This window comes from Anomalospiza imberbis, chromosome 11 (assembly GCF_031753505.1).
Source record: "Anomalospiza imberbis isolate Cuckoo-Finch-1a 21T00152 chromosome 11, ASM3175350v1, whole genome shotgun sequence".
Classification (NCBI taxonomy): domain Eukaryota; kingdom Metazoa; phylum Chordata; class Aves; order Passeriformes; family Viduidae; genus Anomalospiza; species Anomalospiza imberbis.
In genome coordinates, this window is record NC_089691.1 from 21,417,212 (window position 1) to 21,442,473 (window position 25,262).

Here is a 25,262-nt window from a genome sequence, read left to right on the forward strand (position 1 = left end):
ATATGTGAAAAAGGCTAAGGAAAAATGGGAATATCTGGACAGTAAATGTGTGTGAAGTGTAAAAGCATCTCCTGGGCATGGTCAGCCTTTGCCTGGATAACTCAACAAACCCAAGCAAACACTCGTGGCTGAGAACCACCCTGCAGCCAGACCCCAGCATTCCCACTGCAATGGAACTCAGGCAGATGGAGGCACTGATGGAGACTGGATCCCAGCTGTTCAGAGCAGGACCAGGAGATGAAATAGAGAGATAAAATACCTGGGGGCTGTTTCCAAGTCCTGCAGTGAGTCAGGCAGGTCTCTGCAGAGCTGGAGAGAAGAGCAGTGAGGGAAACCTCAGCAAGAAGTGAGCACACCCAGGTTTCTTCTCACAAATAACAAATGCCTGCAAGAGTTAACACTGCCAAACAAAAAGTTTGCATAACAAAAAGGGATCTGAAAAAGAAACCTCCGCAGTAAAAGACTCAGGAAGGAGGTTGTAGGTCTCCTAATTCCTGTACAGGGGTCAAAGGCAAATTCCTCAATGAAGAACCAACACACCAACCATGCTCCCCTCCCCTCCCTGAGCCAGGACTTTCTCCTGTAGAGATGTGGAAACAGCCTGAAGGAGTTAGGCTAATCCAGGCAGGAGCAAAATGGAAATAACTCCCACAAGACCGCTGGGAAAACTTAATCCAATCTTCTCTTGTGAAGCAGATATTATTCCCCTTTTAGTTGCCTTCAGTGGTGATAAAGTGCAGACAAAGGAGATAAGGGACTCGCACACCTCACATTTCACCACTCACAGTAAATACACTCCTCGCTTTCACTTATCTTTCAGCCTGGTATGGATTTCCTTTTAGTAACCTCCTGAATTACAATCAAATTATACTTTCAGGGCCATTGAATTGCATGGCTTGCAGTACCTTAATGGGTTCTGTTCTGGCTGCTCAGGAAGGACTTGTAATCCCTGTCTTCTTCTATATTTCAGGGAGCCCGAAGGACGTGTTTCAGTGCCAGGCAGAACAGCCCAGGCCTTCACTCACCAGAGCAAGTGCCACACAAACAGTGCATGGGCAAGTGAGCCATGTCCTGGAGGAAAAACATTAGTAGTGAATGCTTCTTCTTTTGCCTTGCAGTGCCAGCCAGGGTTTGGGTGGCACAGCAATCCCAAAACTCTCTCAGACACGAGTTCTGTGTGATTTAATGGCACGGTCGATACACCAGGTGCCGGCTGGTCTGCAAAATATTTGAAAATAAATGGAAGTTTTAATGCCCAGGAAATGGTGCAGTGCCACATTCCTCCTGACAGCTTATCTCTTAGATGGGCTTTTATACATCAATAAAGAAGTTTGTTTCTTTGTTAGTTATGCGCTGTGCAGCAAACAAAACTCAGAGTGTGGTCGGGAGCTTTGCTGGGCTGAAATCAATTTTTTAATTATACAGACATTTAGGTAATTGAAATAGAGACGGGGAATAAACACAGGCTGAAAGCCTAAAGAGACCTCTTGTTCTGGAGAGGATCTGGGAGGATCTCAGGGATGCAAAATGCCCCTCCTGCACCTGCCAGAGCAGGTCCCAGAGCTGCTGCACCAAACCATCCCCAGGGAATCCTCTGATCCCCCCGTCCATAAATGCTCAGAGAAGTGGGGACCCTCTGGGGGAAGAACATCTGTGCCTTCAAGGGGGAAGGAATACAAAGACCATGGAAAACAGCAAAATCTGAGATGTGGGGCTCCCTGCAGTGCCACACCACAGGGGACAGTGCCAGGCCCAGGGGACACTGGGGACCTGCCACGACCTTGTGGAGCCACCGGCCCGTGACACTCAATGCTTTCCAGCTAAATCAGCAGGTTCACTGAGAAAAACTGCACACTGGAGATAATCAGAGTAGGAACTGCCCCTGTCTGCAGCTAATGGGAGGACAGAAAAAACATCTCCCTCCTCCCTTTATTCATCCTGCTGTTTGCAAAACCTTATCATGTTTTTTCCAATTGTATTCCCAATAAGCCACAAGGTAAGAAATAGTGTTTGCCAGACCTGAAGAGAAGTAATCTTTGTTGGCAACATTTCTCAGGGAAAAAAAAACATGTTCAAATAAGATGTGGGAGGAAATTTCCCCCTCAGACAATTTGAGGAGCTGTCGACAGGCAGCAGATGAAAGGCGAGGAGCGCTGGATGCCGCGGGCCATGCAGGGAACATGGGCAATGGCTTCAGCAGCTCTGGGTTCAAATGGAAAATTAATTTCTTTCTGAGGGGATCCAAAGTGCTTTTCATGCTGTCCTTCCTTTAAACACTTGGTGATTTAATTTTGCTGAGCGCAGGCAGGGATGAGAAGCGAGTCACTAAAGGAGGGAGCTCAGCCCCAGCTCCTGAGGCAGCTCTGGGGTTATGGTGACCCTCCCAAAATCTGTGTTTGACCACAATATTCACTATTTCTGCCCTTCACCTGGAGCAGGAATCAGCCTCCACAAATCAGGAGTTTATTAGGCAGACAGCAGGATTTCTTCTGGCCAATTCAGGGTGGAACAAGATGATCTCTAAGGTCCCTTCCAACCCAACCCATTCAATCATTCTGTGACCAATTTTGCACTGCTTTTCCCCAGCATTAATATTTCTGATGACAAAACAAACTGTGACAGATGTGTTCTACCTTAAAACCGACATGCTGCCTTAACAAGAGGAGAAAAATGGATGAATATGAAAATGTGCATCATGAATATTCAGATACATTTGCAAATTAAGAGACTTCAACTGTGTCCTTGTCCTTTGTGCGTTTTCCACAAATATTGAGAGGGCAACTCTCCTGGGAGAAGCATTCCCCAGCACAGCAAGTTTTGAAGAAGGAACCCACTCAATCTACAGCAAATATGCACAACATGAACATTGTGTGTATTCACAGGAGAAAGATGATTCTGGGAACCTCCAATTAGGCAGCAGCAGCTTTTCCTATGGTCTCAGGAAAGAACTAAAGAAAAAGGCATATTTTGATAAATTTTTCAGCACAGATTTTTGAAATGGGAAATATAAACATGAGAAAAAGACAAACTTTGCCCATGAATTATTCCCTCAGAATTGTGAGGGGGGGAATGCCCCCTCGAGCCAGGCTGGGAGCAGCAGCTACCCTAAGTCAAGTGTGTTGTTAACTGTGTGCAGGCAGCAGTTGGACCTGTGTGTGCTGACCTGCCTGAAAGCCCTGGCTTAGGGCTCCCAGCTCAGGAATCTGCCTAATTCATTTTTAATAACCCAACCTTCATCTCTGCCCGCAGCCTGACCTGCTCTGGGGTCAGTCATCACCACCTCCTCCAGCCACCCTGGTGCCACCTCTGCCTGAGGGACCTGCATCCTTGTCTCAAAACCCCACAACCATCCCCTTTTTCCCTTCCACAAGCACTGCAGAGGATGCTGTTGCTGTGTCAGTGTCTCTGATAAGACACCCCAAACCCCGACGGAACCCAAAGCAGCAGCAACATCCCGTATTTACCCTTTCAGTTTAATCACCACAGTGAAGGGACATGAAAACCTCTGCCTGTAATTCCACCTGGAGGCTTTTCTCCCACACTGAAACATTGCACATTGTCCAGTTTTGTTGGATTTCCCTCAGAGATGCCCAATAACCTTCAAACAAACCCAATTCATAACACCACCAGATGTGCTCATTTTGCTTTTCATGGCAATATGCTGTGAGAGGTCTCTGGGTGGGAGGTAACAACCCAAACAAGAACAATTTCTGGTTTTGCTGGTTGAAAGTGGAGCTTTCAATATCCTGGTCGGTCTCTGAGTTTTTATTTAACTTGGGGAATTTTTCAGTTTACAAAATGGCCCGACAAGGATAATTAGGGTAGAAACATGCCTGACAATTCCAAATGCTCCCTGTCAAGCATATGGGCTAACACCTATTTTTTATTAATTCCCTGGTTTTCAAAGGGTGATACAGTTGTATTAGAAGCAGTGTGTAGGTGGCTCATTTTTCCCTCGTCACATTCCCTTTGACAGTAGTTTGAAATAACATTCATCAAACAGTATAAAAGAAGTCGAAAGAAATTAATTAAGCAACCTAGAAGGAAAAATAAGATGTCTTTCCAACAGGACTTGCATTATTCAGGTTTATAGTGCTGCACAGTGCAATTTTCTGGGAAGAAAAGGCAGGATAATGGTGTAACCCTGCTCCACTATGAAACAGCACATTTGGAGCATCACTGGTGATAAGGAAGTTCTGAAACTGGGAGTTTCCTACTGAAGATTTGCTCTGAATAGCATGCAATATATACGTATATAAATATCTATTTGCTCATCTATCATTGCTGGCCCCTCCCCCAGAAGGAATTGGAGATTTCTGATCCTCTTCCTGCCTTTTGGCACTCAGGGCTGGGGGCAGAGATGGTAATGCCGTGTTTAATTTAATCTTGTCAAGTGAACAAAATCCCACTTTTTAAAAGCCCCTGTTGTTCAAGGGTGTTTAAACAAACATTGTCCAGGTTTTGCCCAGCAGCCACACGTGGCAGGCTGGATTCCAGCCCTGCAGCTGTAATGAGGATTATCCGTGGGCTGCACACTTCATGGCACACACTCCCATTCCACTCCCTGTGCTGCCCCAGGCTCCTTGGCCTCATTCTGCTGCTCCAGCTCTCCCAGTCTCACTAACACAGCTCTCCCTATCCCAAATTCTGATTGAATCCAACCAGCAACACCACAGGGAGATCATCTGTGGCCTCTCCAGGCACAGCCCTGGTGAAGAGTCATCTAGCCATTCTCCTCCACTGAGCTGCTGCCAGCTCTGGCTTGGCCACACGGCTTAGGGACACGAAATTCCACCTATCCTGCTCTGCTCCCGAGGGATGGCCTCAGCACTGCCCTTCCTGCATCCAGCCAAAACAGCCAGAGTGCACCTGACATCCCATCAGTCCCCCAGCTCTAAAGGAATCCTCTTTAACAGATCACTCACCAAAATAATTTCCAGGTATCTAAACCAAGTACCCATTGAAATCCAAAAAAAAAATGGTTATGAAAATGTGGATGTAAAGAGCTTGGGATGTCTTTGTGACTGCTGGCAGCCTCCCAGCTGCTTTACTCAACACAATCCTCAGGTGATTCCTAATTTCATGTTCGTATTATTAGCTGCTCAGGGTAATGTTGCCCTGATTTTTAAAAGTGTTAAGTTTTCTTTTATAGTTCTTTTGAAAGTTTTAACATTCTCATAAAACTTCTTTAGCCTTCTGATAATGTTTACATATTTGAGAGTCAAAGTTCCTACACAATTTCATGTATAAATAGAACAGTTTACATGTTTCTCTGTAAGTAGAGAGCAATAATTAATTAATCTTTAGACCAGTGTAGTTACAGAAGTAGTAATTCCATCCTCCAATCCACAGTCACCTTTAGAATTCTATAAATACCAGATGTTTGAAAAAAACTGGCTCTTTTTCTCTTTTAAACTTACCAAGCTTCTGTGTACTCATTTTGTGTCCAATAGCAACAGGGTAATACCCCAGGAAAGGCCATGGATGCCACACCACCAGGTTCTGTCACTCCCAGCGAATCTGCTGGGTGTAAGGGAGCCACAAGGAAGGGATTAACTGTGATTGATGCAAGAAACTTCCCAACACATCCTTAATCTTTCTCATCAGACGCTGGTTTTACCTGAGCAACGACTCGAGCTTCTCTTTGTCCTTCCACCTACCTGGCTTGAGGCCAGCAGTCAGGACAGACACAGGGCTGTCAGCAGCAGGTCTCCAGCCCAACTAAACCCAGCTTCCACCCCGGGACAGGACTGAAACCTGGATTCTCCTTTAGTGCCCAGATTCCCTCGGGCCAGTCTCCTAAAGCTGGGTGAGCAGTGGAGCACCATCCCTTGTGCACATCCCAGGGCTGGTGCTGCCCAGTCCATCCCACCAGTGGAGCACCATCCCTTGTGCACATCCCAGGGCTGGTGCTGCCCAGTCCGTCCCACCAGGGCGGATCCTCCCCGTGCTCTGCTTCCCTCTGGAGAGCTCCATGGGAAGGCTCCTTCCAAGAGCCTCTGGAAGGCTCAGGCTGTAATTGCTTGTAAACCACTTAGGCAGTAAGTGATACAGGGATCCAAGTGGTAATTGTAGCAGAGGCTTGGATTAATCTATTTTTGGCTTGTCAGACGTTCTTATGGACCTGATTCAAGGCAGTCACTGAAATCTGTAAAGTGTCCAAAAAGTGACAGGAAAAAATAGTTTGATTAAAACCATTCCAGAGGCAAATCCAATCTTCAAGACACTCTCTGAAACCCATTGGTGCAGCCTGCAGATGAGGCACTTGTGAACATCATCTGGCCAGAGATCTGCGGAGAGCCACAAAAGTGTTATGTCAAAAAAAAAAAAAAAGGTGTTTTAATTGTGGATTCCCAAAGCAGAACTGTGCAGGGAAAGCCTGTGAAAAAATGTAACAGGGTCTGCCAAGAGGGGATAAGCAGCTTGTCCTGACCCAGGAATCAGGGCTCTGATGACTGAAGAACATCCCACAGGTTCTGTTTTGCTCACCTGCCCTCAGGTGACACTGTGAGATGGATGGACACCTTGACTTGTTGGCCTTAAAGGTCTTTTCCAACTGTAATGACCCCAGGATTCTCTGACTGCCAGATGCACTGTTTGGTGTGACTGAAGAACCCCAAACCCTTGGTTTATCTCTTTATCTCCCAGAGGTGGGAGCACCAGTTCATTAATAGGAACTGGAAACATCTTCTTTCCCCACAGAGCTGCAACATCTCCAAATTTTCCACCAACTTCCATTTTCTATAGCCTCAAGGTCAAGATTACCCTTCATTATTTTTTCCATTATTTCCTTCCCATTTACTTTGGATTAGTGGATGTTCTGTCAATAAGGACTAATGAAATTCCAGGCCAATATAAACTCTGTCTGCTCTATGAATGGTTCTTTTTTCACACAGATTTTCTATGAAATAAAAAGTGACTGATGCCACAATATGCTTTAATTACTTTCTTCATAAACTATCAAATTAAATTTTAAGAAGCTGGAGATGTCTCTTATTAAACTGGGACAGAACTCAGAGATGTAACTCTTAATGAAACTTCCCACACCAGAAAGCTTTTTTGTAATGTTAATAATTTTCAGCAGCCTGCCATGTGCAATATCTCACCAGAGCTTATGATTTTCACATTCCACACCCTGCCATGGGCTGGGACACCTTCCCCTATCCCAGGTTGCTCCAAGCTCCATCCAGCCTGGCCTAGACACTTCTAGGACTTTCTAAGCCACAGCATTATACAGAGCCTTCCATATTTTAGCTGGGATTTTCTACTCACTGTATCAGGAAGTTAGTCCAAAAAGCAGTGCTGAATATCCCAATGAATATCCCACAGCAGCACCAGGTGAGTCACAGCACACCTGGAAAACACAGGCATTCATCAACACCAGCTTCAAGGGAAAAGTATTTTCTCTAACCTAATCAGCAAGAACATCTCAAATTATCAAAGGAAAAACCAGAGAAAAGCTGGTGTGTGAGCGGAATCATGGAATGATTAAGGCTGGAAAAGCCCTCCAAGGTCATGGAGTCCAACCACTGTCCAACACTGCCTTGCCCACCATTAAATCATGCCCCAAAAAAACACATCTACACATTTTTTGAACACCTCCAGGGATGGAGATGCCACCACCTCCCTGAGCATCCTGTTCCATTGGCTGACCACCCTTTCAGGGAAGGAATTTTCCCTGATATCCAATCCAAACTTCCCCTGGTGCAACTTGAGGCCGTTTTCTCTTGTCCTGTCACTCATTACCTGGGAGCAGAGACCAATTCCTGCCTGGCTACAATGTCCAGTTTGCTTTGGAAAACACAGTGATCAAAATGTAGCACATTCTGGGGCCAACCAGCAAAACACAAAACCCACAGAAGTCACTGGATCATATTTTTGGATCCTGCCTTAAGGGACAAAGAACAGGGTGAGAGATGAAAATGCGGCAGCTGGTAAAAAATCATTAAAAAGAATAAGGCAGAGATGAGGAAATACTGAAACTGCCGGGAGAAAAAAAGAAAAGGAACAAAGACATGGAAAAAAGACTCTCAGTCTGCCAAAGTTTACACAATTTCATAAAATGTACAAAAGAAGCAGAGAGAAAGGGAAAAGAGCAAACCAACGAGCTCCTGGCTGGGCTGGGGGTGCATCACACAGGTGATTTCCAGCTCATTCCCAGCTCTGGGGCTCGGTGTGCCCAGCAGGGTGTGTCCTGCCTGCCCTCCCAGGGCCCCTGTGCAGTTCATTCCAGCTCAGCTGCTGGCCAATTCCTTCTGGTCACACAGTGGCAGTCCCAAGGGCTTCATATCCATGTCCCCCTTTTGGCCAAGAACTCCTGAATCCCACCACGAACAAACCATCACTCATCCCCTCATGGACAGAAATGGACAGTTGTGGACAGAAACACTGATTTTTCCAAATGGAAATTTCTCTGTTGTTGATGGCAAAACACTGCTGTACTTTTTTTTTTTTTTTTTTTTTCCTGTTTAATTTTATTCACGAGCTGAAGTGACTTTGGGCAGTCACAAACCGATTTTTTGCTGTGTTCTGAACAGATGGTTGTTCCAAGAATACCATCATCCTGGCAGTGTCAAACAGCCTTGACCTTCCCAAGCAGCGCTGCAGACTTTTTGTTAGAAGGAAAGAAATAAAGAACTGCTCACATAGTCCCGATTTTTTTTAATGGATTATTAAACACAGTGAACAATGCAGGTACAAACTGTGCTCAAGGAAAACCTGAGATTCAGCCTCAGAGAAGCAGGAATGGCTTCTGGAATCACTGGTGGTGCACAAACAACTCCAAGGTCACATCAGACCACCCTGCAGCAGCAGCAGAGTGAAGAGATGTGAGCCCCTCACATCATCTCCAGCTCATCCAGCCCTCAGGAGCTGCTATGATGGGCTGTGCAAAGCCCAAAGAAAAACCACAAAATATCCCAATCCTCAAGTTCAGGCTTTATCCAGCAAGGGTCCAGTTTCAATTTCCCAGTTATAAATAGCTGGAGTTCATTGTGAGCCTTCAGCAACCGTGGGCTGGCGCAGCTTTGGGGACCTTTGCAGACAGAGCCTTCAGAAGGAAGGCAGCTCATTTTGTTCTACTTTTGAATTTTTTTAAGATATATAATCCTATTTTTAAGATCATTTAAATATCATCTGTGCTTAGTTCTCTAGAAGCCACATTAAAAAAAAAAATCCAAGTCAATTTTACTGCAGTTAAATCCCCACTTCCTTAATCTCCAGGCAGAGAGAGGCCGGGTTCCTTCCTGGAGACAATCCTGCTTTTTTAGCACACGTGAATTATTTTGTACCTGATTGGTGTCTATCAAGATATAAAAAATTTGGGGGCAGCACCTAGGGAGCAGCTCCTGTCACGAGATCAATACCTCATTATGGATTAAACATAAAAGTTAAGCCATCCTTAGTTCCCAGCTGACAAAGAGTGGCATAAATTCCACGCTGGCATTTGGGGGATTTTGTGCAAATTACTCCAATGGCCTCCTGCTAAGAGCAGGTGAAGAGCTGTCACCCTTCCAGCCAGCACTGCCTCGGAGCTCTGAGTATCACAGAGGGATTTGGGAACGAGCCCAGGGCTAGCCAAAGGAAGGGAGCCCAATAATCCCAGCTGGCATCCCCTGGATGGCAGGAGAGGATTCCAAGGCGGATGGCGGCCGACGCTCCACTGCGTTCTGAAGACGACGGCGTGTGAGGAGTGGTTGGGTTAAACCAGCTGGCAGCTGAAGCACTGCTCTGGAGCAGGAGGCAATTACAGATGGATAAAGTGTGAGCACTTCTGAGTGAAATCCCTTCCATTTTGAGGCGTCTGAAGTGACGGAAGATCTCGGGAAAAGGCAAATCCAGCTCTTTAGAGCAGAGCGTGTTCCTTGATGCCGGCTGCCCTGGGTACTCTCTGCCTTTTAATGCTGTTGAGAACTACTCATTACTCCTCTGACTCAGAGGTTTAACTAATTCCCAGCAAAGCTTTGTACCCAGGGAGAAGAAAGCTCCGCTCAGAGGGCCAGCACTGAGCCTCCAGCAGAATGTGGGCAAGGAAACCAGTTGGCTCCTCTTTTACATATGGAACAAAATGGAAAAACCAAAGGCTGAGAGGGTGTGGGAGCACAGGAAAAATCCCAGAATTTAGATTCAGAAATGCTTAGGATGCCAAACAGCGGAAGAGTCTTGCTCTAAACACAATGGGCGTGGGCAGGGGGCACATTTGCCCCTAACCACGACAGAAATATGGGGCTTCCTGGTTCATGCAACTGATGACAAAGGACAGGGCCTCGAGCTGTGCCAGGGAAGGTTCAGGTTGGATATCAGGAAAAATTATTCACTGCAAGAGTGGTTAAGCATTGGGATAGGCTCCCCAGAGAAGTGGAGGAGTCACCATCCCTGGAAGTGCTCAAAAACCCAAGCAGAGGTGGCACTTGGTGATATGGCTCGGGTGCATGGTGGTCAAAGGTTGGAACTGATGGTCTTGCAGCACTTTTCCAGCCCTACTGATTCAATGATTTTATGTGTCCAGTTTGGAGAGAGAGATCCAAGACTGTAAAAATGCAGCCCAGCACATGCAGCACCAACATTCCATGTGCAGCCTAAAACCCAGTGATTTTCCTGCACTGGTGTCCCCAGTTTCCCATCATTTCCCACTGCTAATTTCATCTCTTAATTGTTTAATGATTCGTGGAAAATAGGAGGAATGATGAACCTCTCTTCCCTCTCAGCATGTGAGAAAGTGAAACCATCCAAGCAACGATCCAAACTCCACTAAGTGGAAATTTGGCCCTGCAAAAATTCATCCTGGGTTTTTTCTGCCTTCACCATTTTCCTTCAGCTGTCAGAGCAGCAAGATGAAATAACATCCTCTATTCCTAGTGCCATCTGCATTCCAAAATCTCCTACTGATCAATGCAAGTGTCCAAAGAACACTTCCAATTTGTCACAATAACCTTCAAAACTTGACAGAAAATCATGCAAGTTATTTATTTCGGATCTCTCTGTATCTTGTGATTATTTATACTTTACCAATACAATTCTAAAAATTTTCCTTTGTATTTCCCGTATTTCTCAGAACTCAGAGGTTAAAGCCTGCAATGGGTTTATTTTCCTCTCTGTGCTCTTGTTTTGTATTTCTGGACATTTAAGAAACACTGGAATGACTGCACCTGGAGCAGGACTAAAAATGTGCTTGAAAAGGCTTCAAAGTGACACATCTCAGAATATCAATAATCAGGCTGCTTTGCTCAATTCCACTTGTTCTGGTTTTCTCTTTTATAACAAATTTTAGATTTTAGTGGGAACAATTTCACCAAAAAAGTGGGGCTTAAGCATCAAGCACGAGAATCCTGTTTTAAAACTTTCATTTTAATCTTTAAAAAAGTGGTAAAAAAAAAAAAAAAATGCCAGAGCTCTGAACTCCCTGAGAGAGGTGCTCAGTGAGTTTAGGAGTCAGGGGAGACTCTCCCCAGGTGTTCCCTGTGGGTGCTGTTGCTGGCACTGAGCTGGTGTGTGACATCCACGTTCTCTGGACAGAGAGACACAATTCTGTCTCTCAGGAGAAGCACAGAGAGAAGAAGAGAAAACAATCTTTATCTCTGCTCCTCTGTTTTCCCCATGTGGAATGTGGTGTGGAGATTGTTCACCGGCAGTGATGGCTGGGTTGGATCCTGGTGAAGGTTGTTTGGGGTCAGTGACCAGTGGGATCCAGCTGTGGCTCGGGCTCTCAGCAGAGTCACCAGTTTGAGTTAGATAGGGAAGTAAGAAGTAAGCATATAAAATAGTACAGTATCTCTTTAAATAGTATATTATTATAATATAGTATAGTTTTAATAAAGCTATCCTTCAGCCTTCTGATCTGGAGCCAGACATCAGCATTTCTTCCCTGGATCCAGGGTTCACCGCATTTTTACTATACTGGTGGGTGAAGCTCACCCTGTGTGGTGCCACCTCTCCTTCTCATGCACATCTGGCCAGCTGTGAGTGGCCCAGCTGTGGGCACCTGCTGGGGCAGCCGCTGCTCTGGCCACTTCCACCCCTTCAGTGAACCCCAAGGGGGTGAGAAGGCATCAAAGCTGATGGGAGAAATGCATTCCCACCTGTGAGCAGCCCCTGCAGCTGCATCCAGCAGGAGCCCAGGGAGGAGCCTGATCTGCTGAGATCTGTTGGGAATGGGGACCACAGAGCTCTGTGAGGCTGCAGGGGGCAGCTCCCCGAGCTCCCAAACCAAGGCAATGTGCCTGACACACAGCATGTCTGAAATGCACTCAGCACTGGGAAATGCAGATTGCGCTGCAAGGCTATGAAAAACTCCTTTTAAATAGCAACTCCAGAGCTTTACCAGGGACAGATTTCTGGGACACTGGGCAGAGCCCTGGGATGAGCTTGTAGAGGTCGAGCCATAAGCAACTGTCTGTTTACATTTTATGACTGGGAGATAATAAAGAAAAAAGTGTAGGAAGTAGTCAATAGCCATTACCAACCACAAAAACAGACCCTGCAAAAAGAACTCAACAAATCAGTGGTGGCTGTGCTAAGAAACCCATCAGAGAATTCATGGAACTTGGAGAGCAAATCTAGTGGCTGCTGCTTTAAATTCTGCATTTGCATTAAAAATTCATCAGAGTAAAAATAAACTACCAAAACATAGACCTGTTGGTGCTCACAACCTGTTACACTGGGGACAGGGAAGGGAAGGGAAGGGAAGGGAAGGGAAGGGAAGGGAAGGGAAGGGAAGGGAAGGGAAGGGAAGGGAAGGGAAGGGAAGGGAAGGGAAGGGAAGGGAAGGGAAGGGAAGGGAAGGGAAGGGAAGGGAAGGGAAGGGAAGGGAAGGGAAGGGAAGGGAAGGGAAGGGAAGGGAAGGGAAGGGAAGGGAAGGGAAGGGAAGGGAAGGGAAGGGAAGGGAAGGGAAGGGAAGGGAAGGCTTTTAGGTCCCTCTCAACCCAAACCAGTCTGGGATTCTGTGATCCACAGCTCCCACTCCCAGTGCAAATGAGAAGATAAACCAGCCATTTATTCAAAGACAATACACAAAGAAGGAAAGGTGGCACCCAGGCAGGCAGCTGGTGGGGCCAAAAATGACTGTAACAGGTGAACTTTGCTGTGGCTACCTAATTTCCCATTTCTTTACTAAGAGGATTAAAAAGCCCAAGCAGAGTTCTGTGAACCAGGAGGGCCACACCCCCTGAATTTCAGAGTTCTGTTAGTTCTGGTTGACTCCTCGCAGAGCATCCCTACATTTATTCATTTCATTGTTGTTATAACTGAATGCTAATGACTACAGTTGATAGGAAGAGGTTAAAGCTCACCCAAACACGGGAAAAAAATATCCATTCCCAGCTCTGCCCATTGCACAGCAATGCTGTCCTTTGACTGCAAGGACTCTCAGACTGAAATTCAGCTTCTCCAGAGCAAAACTGCACAAAATTATTCCAGACAGAAGAACCCACACATCTTCCTTGCCCAAGCAGACTTGCAGCACAGAAATGCAGCAGAGCAGCTCAATTACCAACAGTTAAAGCACAGCAGGATCTACAGTTTTCTAATTGAAAACGCTCAGTTACAAGCAATAAATAAAATAAAGAGAACATTTCGAATGAATAAAAACATACCTTTGAATAAAAAATATTCTCATTAGGAGAAATGATGACTGCTACCAAAAAAATCACCGAGCTACTTCTGTGACAGGCAATTTTTAATCAAAGACAGTTCTATGCAAATTATGGAAAGCAAATCTCTAAAGGAATAATAGTCTGCCTTAATAGTCCTATCCTTTTTCCTGCTATGGATGTTGTGTTATAATTGGTGCTATATGCTGCCCTTCCAAGCTTGTGGCATATTTTTCAAAGCAAGAATGTAAAATTTTTTAAAAAAATTAAAAATTAGAAAATTCAGATTTTGAGGCAGTTCGCATAATGACATTCCAAATTTATATATATATATAATTCTAATTAATGATCAGTGTGGAATACTGTTAGGGGATTAAAACTGCAGGCTCCTACCATTGTACATAAAAAATTTCCGGGCTCTGTTGGTCACAAGGATCTGCATTCAGAGTCTGTGCTGATCTCACAATTCCTGCTATCGATTGCGGCTCCACCCCACCTTTTACAACCCCTCACTCAGGCTGAGCAGGACAAGAATTTCTGCCATGGGACACTCCCTGTGAGATCCAGAAAAATCCAGAGATTTTGTGGGGACCGAGGTGTCCCAGGACGAGCCGAACGCTGAATTTCTGCTGTGCCACAGCTCCACACATCCTGTCATGTGCAAAATCAACATGGAGATTTATTCTCCAGCTGCCACAAGCACTAATGAATTTAGTACCCACCTGGAAATGCAGTGCGGAGTTCCAGGGTGTCTCAGGCACGGGCGGTTCTTGGCGTGGGGAAGGATTAATCTTTATTTCACAGCTCACCAGGCTCATTGCAATGATGGTGGCACTTCACTGCTGGCTGTGGGACCTGGGGGAAACAAGGAAAATATTTGCAGTGGTTTTCTTTGTTTTTTTTTTCAAGTTCACCTTCAAGTTTTGAAAATTCCTGGTTTTCCTCACTGGGAAAGAACTTAGAATTTTAGGGGAAATATTCCACAGTGATCCCCAGCTCATAAAAAGTTTAGAGTGTAAAAGGCCTTGAAGATCATCAAGTCCAATCATTAACTTGCTAAGATTGAGATGATGGGAGCAGAAGGTGTACAACCTGCTCAATAAAAATCAATTTTAATAATTAATAATGGCTGAGGAGTTCAAAAAGAGGGGTTTTTTTTCTGTTCTAAACAAAGTTTTGCCTGATTAATGGTGTTACCTGGGAGGAGACGACAAGCTTTATTTATTTTATTCTTCAGCTGCCTCCAAAGTGGTGTCATATCTTATCTATGAAACAGCAATCAGCTGCTCCATTATTGGCACAGGTGGCTGCTCATCACCATATTCTTATCAGAACAATGCAAATTGAAAAATATTGAAAAGAGACCCAGTAAAACACTTGAGAAAACCCTCAGAGCACATTGGGACAGGGAGTTTAAACCTTCCTTGGATTTGTCCTCCAATTTACTGTAAAGTTGATTTTAAAGTTAGCAGTCTGTTTGGAGTTATGATTAATGGTTTAGAAAGGGCTTTTCTTTTTCAGCTGCTCCTCCCAACAAAGGATTTAGAATTAATTCACATCATCCAACTTCTTCCTTAATGGATTTTTAAGGTCCACTGCAAAGAATCAATCAATAGGAGGCTGAAAGCTCTGGCGTGTCATGCATCCAGCCCCACCACAGCAGGGCAATGATCTTCATCTGCGTTTATTGGAATTATTTGCAGTGATTAAAAAAAGCAGAATTATCATTTGCATTCACTCAATACAGGATGCAAAGAGAGCAGCTCGAGAAGTACCAAAATTTTGATTTTTTTTTTTTGTGTTTTAAGATGATTTTGTGAATCTTCCCTCAGAAATGTAAATGCTGCTGCACTGAATGTGTTCCTGTCAGGGTACATCTCATTTCCAGGGCACTATTTTCTGGACAAAGTGACATTTGCAGGTTACTTTTGTACCTGGAATGACTGCAAAAAACACTCCTGGAACTGGCAAGTAGAACAAGGAAATTCAAGCAATTCCCTGTATTTTCTCCACTTTTTTCTGCTATTAATTGTTTCCTTTTATTGATAACAATTAAAGAAAATTAACATTTTTTTAAACTCAGTTGCACTGGGTTTCTTTTTTTTCATAAATCAAATGAAAAATTAAAAAAAAAAAACCCAGCTCAGTGTGCACGGAGAAGCTGCCAGTGACTGAGCTGGAATGGGGTCAGGGCAGGGATGAAGATTTTTGGGAATGACACCAGAAAGAGTTGGACAAGCTGGAAAAGCCTTTTTACAACACCAATCCTTTGGAAACAGAGCCTTTTTAAACTTTTCATTTGCCAAAAGAAATAACAAGAATTTGTCACTTCAGTGGCCCCTAAATAACAAGTTCACTGTACAGAATAAAACCAGCAATCTGTAAAACTCTAAAAAAATAATCGGGCTCTAAAACAACAACAATTTGGAGAACTCTTGAGATAAAAAAAATATTAATTTCTCCTTCCATTTTGATTTCCAAAGGCTGCTTTCCATTGATTCCATTGCTCCAGGCAAGCACAGCATCAAGTTGCAAAATCACACATTCAAATTTGGGCCACAAAAATCCAAAAGTCTTTTTTTTTCCCCCCTCTGATTCTCCAAAGATGCAACAACAACTCCACAGTTTTTAGTGCCAACTCCTTTTATGGGGAAAATTCCTATTAAAAAATAGCTGTGCCCTGAAAGATACATTCAGTTCCTGATCTTGAAAGTCCTAGAGAGGGCAAAGAACAGCTGTGCCATGTCCAAGGAATCAAAAAATAGCATCAGATATTTCATGTGAGCAATATCCAAAATTTATCACTTGCAGCAACAATAAAATAGGCTGAGATGTGGATGGGATCAAGCTAAAGGTCTGAGCTGAAAAATACAAACCTTTAGGGGACAGCAGGAAAAAATGGAATTATTGCAAGAATTAGTTCCTTCTGGAAACAGAGTCAGCATGCGCAAAAATGAAGTTTTGCTGTAACATCCTGGAGTTTGTTCCTGTTATTGCTCAAGGACCTTCAGGTGAAATTCAATCAATGAACACGCAAATATCTTCTCCCTGCTCAGGAGCACACAAGTCCTGCTTTGAGCTCTGAAAACCACCAGCATTTCCTTCCTGCTCAGGCAACAGCTTGAGAAAGAGGGTTTTTGGCCAAAGTTGCTGTATCTGCAAAGATTTACACAACAGCCACTGCTCTCCAAATATTTACAGCCTCTAAATATTCTTTAATTGGCTCCTTTTCTCTGCTGACCTGTGTGGTTGCTCACTTGGTACAATTCATTATCTGTGGAGCACAATTAGGGTTTTTGGCAGGAATGGAACAAAAAAAGGGCTGTTCCCTGGTTATCTGCACTTGCCCTCTGCCCATCCAGGCTGCACCTCCCTCTCCTTTGTCCATAAGACATAAAAACCTGCAGGTCAGGAGGCTGCTCAGCAGAGTATAGGTGGGTAATCCATCAGGAGCACAATAAACTGTGAAACCCAAAAGATGCTTATCCAGCAGGGCTAATCCTGACACTGGAGCTCCATTTTCCATCCAGAGCTCCCTCATGGATGCTGCAGCATTGCTCTAAAAGATTTTGTGGTAAATCACAGAACATTTCACGGGGGGGGAGGTGAGACAAATAATCCTGCAATAAAAATGCAGCAGGTTTTGCTACCTGGGCTATTCCTCTTTCTCTGACACGACTTTCACCCCAATCCAAATGAAAATGAAAATCCTCACATGAGCTTTCACTGAAAGGATCATAGAGCATAAAATTCCACTTAAAATAAGGAATGGTCCATTTTCCTGCTGTTTGTACTTATCTCTGGAACAGATTTTCATTAAAGCACCCTGGGATGGGCTATCCCACAGGGAGGTGCCCCTGGGCATTCCGGAATTCTGTACATTTTACCCTCCACTCTGGATCCTTTACAGGAGATTAATTGGCTCTCGTGTTTATGTAAATAGGGAAGCCAAGATTCCTGTGCATCCTTCTCCATAAATTAAAAACAATGCTTTCCTGCAGTTATGGCTGTAAAGGGGAAATAGACCTTGACTGGATGTAATGAGGCATTTGTGTTTGCAGTAACCAGAATTTACAGTTACTGCTCCAAGAACCATCACTCCTTGTTCAGGCTCTTAAGTGACAATAAGTGTGGCTAAAATAAATTTTAATGAACACTCCTGGGTCACCTTACTGAATTTATGGGGTATAATCCAGCATTATTTGAAATAACTGTGGTCTTTGGGGCTGTGGGGAGCAGTTGCAGCTACTGATTGCTTCCCTCAGGTCAGATGCAGGTTCAGACACACCAATTCCTGAGGGGCCTGGCTTTGGAAAGGTGACCTGCAGCTGAGCTTTGGCTCTCTGGGAAGGCCACAAAAGGTCATTTGAGTGATGGCAGATGGACCATGGAGCTGCTGCTCTGTTTGTCTCAGAGAAGGGTACTGGATAATGCTGGAGCTGAGTGGGTGCTGCCTGTCAGGACAGGGATGATGCAGGGTCCCAACCCCACTGGAGTCTCCCCAAGGAGTCTCCTCTACCCTTCTCTTGGGGTCTGCTATGCTGGAATTACCCCAAGATTCTAAAAGTCCTCGTTTCCCAGCCCGTGCAGCCAAAGAAGGAGTCTGGATGCGCAGGGTCGGCTTCTCAAGGATGTTTATTTTCCCTTATCTAGAACATTCTCTCTCTGCCCTGCTGAGCTCTGTCCAGCAGGTCGGCCATGGCATTCTGTCTGCCCTCAGGGCGGTGTTCACATTTTATACCCAAAACTCCATGTGCCATGTTTACAATAACGTGCCAATGTCTGTCATTGATGTTGGGCAGTGTGTCTGTACCTTAAACCAACAGAAAAGTGTCACCATCACAGCAAGACATGGAGGGCAAGGAGAAGGAGAAGGAGAAGAAGGTCAGGACACGCCCAAATCCCTTCATCTTGTCCCCTTGAAGCCCATTTTAAAAACCCCCAAAATTCTACTTTTCCACCCTGTGTTAATCCAGTTATCACACCACTCAAACCCTTGTGGCTTGTAATTCCTCACACAGAGTTGGCAGCTTTTTCCACGGGCTAAAATGGAAGCCACAGGTGTTTTTGACTTGGTGCCAAGGTCTCCGAGCCCCCTGCCAGGGTCTGGAGCCAGCCAGGGCAGCCAGAGGGATGTCCTGGGTTCTGACACCCTCCCAGCAAACAGGTTTTTGGTAGATCCTAAATTCAAGGAGCTCTCTGAAAGGCTGAGCTGCAGTTCCTCTCCCAAACACTGAGCAGTGAAGGAGGGCACAGAGGGAGTCAGGGATGGGCAGGGAAGGAACAGAAGCCCCTCAGATCCCAGAGCTGAGAGTGAAATCCAAAGTTTAAGTTAAATAAGTCAAGGAATCCTGTTGACTGCAAGGAGGCAAGCTAATCCCTGCAGGGGGATGATGGAAGCCCTTAGTTTTCCCATTCCCTCACAATCCAGGAGGGAAGCAGCTCCCAAAAAAGGTGAGGACATTTTACTTTTCAATTAAAGTATTGCACTTACATAACATTCCTGCTTTTCACTCTATTGTGCCTGGTCTTCCCTTCAGGAGCTTATCTGTGTGATCCAGATTTCTTTATCCACCTTTGTATCTCATTCCAAGGGAGCTGGACAGAATTTCAATACAGGACCAGAGTGGTTTTCAGAAAAGCTTCCCAGCACCATTACGTATCTGAGCAGTGGGTGTGAGGTGCAGACCATTGTCATGCTGCCGTCCTTCATCTTCCTGAAGTGCAAAATAGAAAAATGCTTGAATTTTTAACCTATTTTTCAGGAAAAGAAAAGCCTGACCTCTATACAATGCCTAAAGTCTAAGCTTGAAATAATGAGTTATTATTTAATTCTTCTGTAGTTAAGGGCCATGGGATATTACACAAAGAAATGTGCTCTCACACAAGCCTTCATTATGGCATGTACTCTTCTATTTATTAAAAATAACATTAACACTGCTGCCTATTTATTTAATGCTTTTCCTCTTCAGAGCCCTTTTTAGGCATTAGCTAATTAATGTAATGACTTGGGATATTTCAAGTGGGTCTCTCCTCTGCAGAGCTGGAAAAGAGATATTCAGGGCAAGGAAAAGAGATATTATTTATGCACTGTGCTCTCTCCCAGGCAGGCCCAGACCTCCAGCTCCTCTGGCCTCTTCAGAGGGGTCAGGCTGAGGCCAGGGCTGGGGTTTTGACAAACAGAACAAGGAAATTCAAGAATTTCCATGTATCTCCTCCACTTTTCTTTCTCCTATTGAATGTTTTCTTTTATTGAAGGCAATTAAAGAAAATTAACTTTTTTTTTTTTTTTTAACTGGCTGGTGCAGCAGAGGGAAGGCAGCATTGAAAACTGGTTCATGTGGGGCAGTTGGATTAAAATTCCCAAACTCAGGGCTCAGCACATGTGACACTGCACTGCCCAGACAGTGCAATCAATCTTTGGAAAACCAAACCACCCTCACCTGTGCTGCTAAAAACAAGGTGACATTTATGAAACTCATCACCTCTTCACTCATTATGCCTTCCTGCAATTCCTCAAACATCAGCTCTGTGATTTATTCACTCAGCTTAACCTCCAGGTCCATTCATCACACCAGGTCTGGGCACAATTTAAAATTTTAGGTGCAAAGAAAAGGCTTTTTCCAACTTGCCTTATATGTTAGAAAAGGGGAAACATTGCTTTAAACCACACCCCAGTTAATAAAGTAAGAATTGGGTTTGTTTTAGGAACTGGATTCAATGCCCAGTTTGTTGAATATAAAGCTTTTTTCTAGGAGAGCCCTTGGAATGGAAACTGGAATTATCATGAACTTGGTCTAACGCTGTCCTTGTGCTCTCTGGTGGCTCCCAGGCCCTGTCCCACACACACCTCTCCTGTGACTGATTTAATCATCTCTCAGTGATAATTCACCAGGTCCCACAAAGCAGGATTTCCTGTAAACCCCTGCCAAGGGCTCACAGAGCCACTGCAGCCTGGGGGGTTCTGTAACCTTCACCCACCACCCAACCTGTTGTACTGTGTTTTCATATCTCGGGTTGTTTCAGTAATGGTTTGACACTGTATCCCCACTTTCCCCGATGGTCTTACCCTCAACTACCCCTCTCTTTATATGTTAATCCCCTCCTCCTCCTCTGGAGTCAATCAGCAGAAAACTGCTGAATCATTCCCCTGTCCCCTCCCTGGTGCCTTGTCCATCACTCAACTCCCCATCCCACCTATCTGGAACCTTCCACTAAGGGCGTCAAGTGATTGGGCGAGGGCCAGGGATCCCTCTTCCCTGCCTTCCCCATTGGGGATTGTATCCGTCTGTCTCCCCAGCTTCCACTCCCCTAAATTCCCTCACTGGTCATGGGGTGATCCCTTCCCTTATCTCCTCCCCAGTTTATAAACTGTTGCACCTTGCCCCTCGGGGCTCTCGTCTGGTTGCTCCCCTAAGGCTCTGAGTTCTTAGGCGCTCTCAATAAACCGTGGACTTTGCCCCAGAAGACAGTCAGCCTGTGTTCCTTCCACGGTCGTCTCCAGCCTCTCCTCCAACCAGGCTGACAGTGTGAGCGCTCGGCCCTGAGCCACTCTCCAAATTCCTCTGGAACACAGGAGAGTGTCCCCCACCGCCAGCCGTGCCATCGCTGGCCGGGCTGACCAAAGTGCACTTTGGGGAGACATGGCGTCAGCTTGGCGCCCAACGTGGGGCACCAACGGCAGCACCAACCCCCCCGGGCATCTCCCTCTTTACCTCAGTCAGGCTCCAACTGCAAAATCCATCTCCAGCAGAGCCATTTCCAGCTTCCTCCACACAGCAGTGATCTGCTGGGAGGGGATGCTGGCAGTTCAGCTGGAATTTCAGCGTGCTGATCCTTTCCCCGGTAAGACAGTGACAGCAGCAGCACCTAACGGAGCCTTGCTGCTTCCACCCCTCCGAGTTAACCAAATGGAAAGATTCCAGCTGGCTTCTGTCCAGGAAGATTTCACTCCTAAACAGACTTACTCCCCTGAAAACATTTTTTTTCCTGAAGGGAAATAAAATAAAATGAAGCACTTCTAGCACATAACTGCTTAACACCATCTATTTTCCTTATTGTTCCTGGCTGAAAGCAGCAACCCAAGGGAAAAATCTGCCTTTCCAAACAGCATCCTGCAACTCCTAAATGCCCAGAGCATCCCTCCTCTCAAAACCCCAAGGATTTTCTGTTCAAAATGTGGGTTTGTGGGTTACTTCCAGTCTCCAGGTTTTAAGAAGGAACATTTTGGTTGCTTCAAAATGTCTTGCTATTGCAATTTGTTTAGGGGACGTGCAGCTTTGGGGTTTCTTTAAATTCTTTCTTCCAGTCTCTTTATTTTTGCCTTCACTAAAACTTCACTTGCAGAGCAGGAGGACAGAGACCAGCACAGTATATTTTTATAAAGCATACAAATGTTTTCACCTACATCTGCGTAATTAACAATAATTAACAAAATATGGGACCACAGCTCTACAAAATGCACCTACAGACCACCTTCTGAAGCCTCTTTTTTTTGCAGTATTATTTTCTCCCCAAACCTGACATGGTGCCTTGAAACAAAACAAGTGAATTCCAGCTCTTCAGAGCACCACTGACAGCAGCACCACTTTCCAGCATGATTTCCTTGGAAACTTCTGGCACCTGCACACTTTTCATTCCACATATCTTAATTTACACTAATCAGGCCTTCCAGCAGGATCCTGGAAGATTCACCAAATCATGCCAATATAATCGCTGCACGATCAAAAGCCTCAAACACGAGCCATAGCCTGCAGCTATGGGGAAGGCAGCTACAAAACCCATCAGACTCTGAGCCATCCTGCAATTAATTCCTCGTGGCCCTGGCTCTGTAGTCAGTAACTGGGAGCAAGATCCCACTGAACATGAAAGAGATTATTTGGGATTAGCAGGAGAGGCTGCGGTGCCCCTTGGCCCCAGTGAATATTAAACATGAGAGCTACAATGCAGATTAGAAGGTTCATTTTAAGCAGCCTGGTTTAAGGCCTGCTGGGATGTGGATCTCTTACTCTCCCTTCTTTGGGTTGTTAATTGTTCTTTTCCACTTCCTCCATCAGATGAAGACCCAAGTTATTTTTTTAAACCTTCTTTAAAGCCATGCGTTTTTGCTTCAGGATTTTATCAGTGTGTTCCTGGACTTTGATTATTTTTGGCACCTCCACCATGTCAGTAACACAGAAATCATCATTTTCAGGCCCCTGCCATAATGAACAACCACTGCTCTGAAATGAAGAACACACCAGGGAAAAGGCACTCAGCTCATCAGGGATGTTCTGATGCCTGTTGCTACGATTTCCAACTGAAATGAAACAAAGCCAGGATTCAGCAATCCAGGGAAAACACCAGCCAGGTAAGGAATTAGATCATGAGACAAAATAATTTTGCTTCAATTTTCATTCACGAGTAACTAATGAGATTTTGTGTCCTCAGAACAGCCCCTCAGCTGGCATCTCTCTCCTTATTTCCTAAGTTTCAAGGAGGTTTTAACCTTTGATTCTCTAACTCCATGGAGATGGAAGCCAGCTGGGATCAGCAGAGCTGCTGGGACCCCGCAGCCCAGGAAGGGGTTAAGGAGTCCCCCACTATGTCCTACCCCAGGTGAGGGTCTGATCATCCCCCTGCAGCTTCAGCCACACAGAGGGAACAGCTGTGGGGCACAAAGCTCCAGGGGGTGAACAGCTGGAACAGCTGGAGCAGCAGATGCTCTGCAGCCCCTGGATGACATCCTGTCCCTAAATCCCGAGGGCCCTGCTCTCCTTGGGAAGCTCTAGAGTGGGGGCTTCTGTCTAGAAGGAAGAGCCTGTCCTTGGAAAGTTTCAGAGCAGACTGTGCTGAAGAAAGGCTGCAGCATCCCCCAGGGGCTCCGAACGCCCTTCTCCCACAAAGTGCTGAGCTAACTAATTGCTAATTGCTCGTTACTGAGCATGGATGAAAACAGAGGACACACAAACCTGTCCTTAAAGCCACAGGCTGTGGCCACACAAATCCTGCTTTATAACCACATCTCTGAGAATCCAAGATGATATTTGCATCCAAAATTTTGCCCCCACTGTAACAAGCGTGTGGAAAGTTTGTTTAATGGATTATAATGGATAATCCCTCATGCCCCAAAAATATCTGCAGTTCTCGGTCACCAGAATGGTGGGCTCACCCAAACTCTTTGGGAATACTTTACTCTGGTTACAAAGCAAAAAAAAAGATACGGAGGAAAAAAACCCAAAACGCCCCCCAAGCAGACAAAAAGAGCAATTCTCTCCAAAGGAAGCAGCGAGCCACGATGCAGCCCCTGGACATCCTCCCCAGGAGCAGGGTGTGGGGAAGGCAGCCCCAGCAGCTGGAGGAACATCTGGAGCCATTCCCTTGATCCAGAGCTTGTGGCAAAGACCAAGCTGGAACGGAGGTGCTGGAAGGGAGGAAGGCTCCAGCTGCCAGTCCTGCTCCAGAGATTCCCTCCAGGTCTTTTATCCCTTCTCAAAGAACATGAGTCAGTCTTTTCTCTGGAATATTCAGCTCCACTCCAAACCCATGTGCCACTCCCCCTCCCAGTGTTGATACTGATCTAAAAATATTTAAATTGAAAAATAATATAATTATGTTCCTTTCTTGTTCTCCGTGTTTGTATTTGGAGGCTTTTAGAGGAAATTTTTAGATCTATCAAAGTATCTGGAAATGCACTAATTATTTCAATGATGATACAATCCCAAGTGGCAAAGTAAACATAATTACCCATGTTAATAGAAAACAAAATCAGCAACACTTCAAGGCTCTGTGGGCTTCAGCTGGCAAATATTGTCACAGCCGAATATTCACCACAAAAGGACATTTATTATGATTTTAAGTAAAACCCCACCAATTTAACCAGGAATCTCAATGACCTTGTCTCTCAGGATCTCCCTTAGTGGGAAAACCTCAGTGTGAATGAAAAGTTCCCAGATTTTATAGTCAGATTATTTTGACTTGGTTGTACCCTGCTTTAAAACCCTGCAGCTGTGTTTTCTTTTCTTAACTTTTCAAGCAAGTTCTGGGTGTCAGAAACCTCGGGTATGGTTGTTAAAAAGCTAAGAAAGAAAGTGAAAGGATTTCACTGATTTCACTTTCTGCTGAAAATCCTCCTTTTCAGGGAACTGAAGGGATATCACTGGATCTTTTGTCACTTTTGTAAGCCTGTAAAGGTTTGCTTTAAGAAATATAACAAAAGGAAAATAAAAAAGGAATAACCAAAATACACAGACTGATGCTTAAACCAAGATTTCTCCCTCTCTCCTCTCTCCAGGAGCTGTTCCGTGTTTCAGGCTGTATTTACCTCTGGCTTTGAAGCACGGGGAGATTTCCCTTCCATTCAGGGAGCTTTTGTTTGTGAAACAGCAGCTCTGGGACAGGAATGTCCCAGGGATGGGGGAGCTGCTCCGGGCAAGGGACAATCCCTGGGTCCAGCCCAACCCCTGCCCTGGGGACAGGGAGGGAGGCAGAAGGATGGAGCATGGAGCAGCCCCTCTGCTGCCACTGCCGCCTGAAACTGAGAGCCCCTGGCAGAACATTTCCTTCAGCGGGGCAATAACTGGCAGGGAGCCATTCCCTGCCCAGGATGAAGTGGAAAGCAGGAGGCACCTGCTGGGTGATAACTCCAGTGCTGCAGCCTCGCTGGGAGCACGGACCTGACCTACCTGCCCAGGCTCT

General features: G+C 45.2%; 1 long non-coding RNA gene across 3 annotated transcripts in view; it reads right to left on the bottom strand.

Moving 5' to 3' along the window:
- Nucleotides 1–268: 268 nt before the first annotated feature.
- The window catches only part of LOC137480888 (uncharacterized), a 77,588-nt gene continuing 52,594 nt past the window's right edge, over nt 269–25,262 (bottom strand). The window contains exons 3-5 of one of the 3 annotated variants that reach the window (XR_011003161.1): nt 19,081–19,303; nt 14,309–14,441; nt 269–1,218 (exon numbers count right to left, since the gene is read on the bottom strand). This is a non-coding gene — a long non-coding RNA (uncharacterized lncRNA). Of the gene's footprint in view, nt 1,219–6,918; nt 7,355–14,308; nt 14,442–19,080; nt 19,304–25,262 lie in introns of those variants that run through there. The other 2 variants (XR_011003160.1, XR_011003162.1) reach the window with 2 other exon arrangements.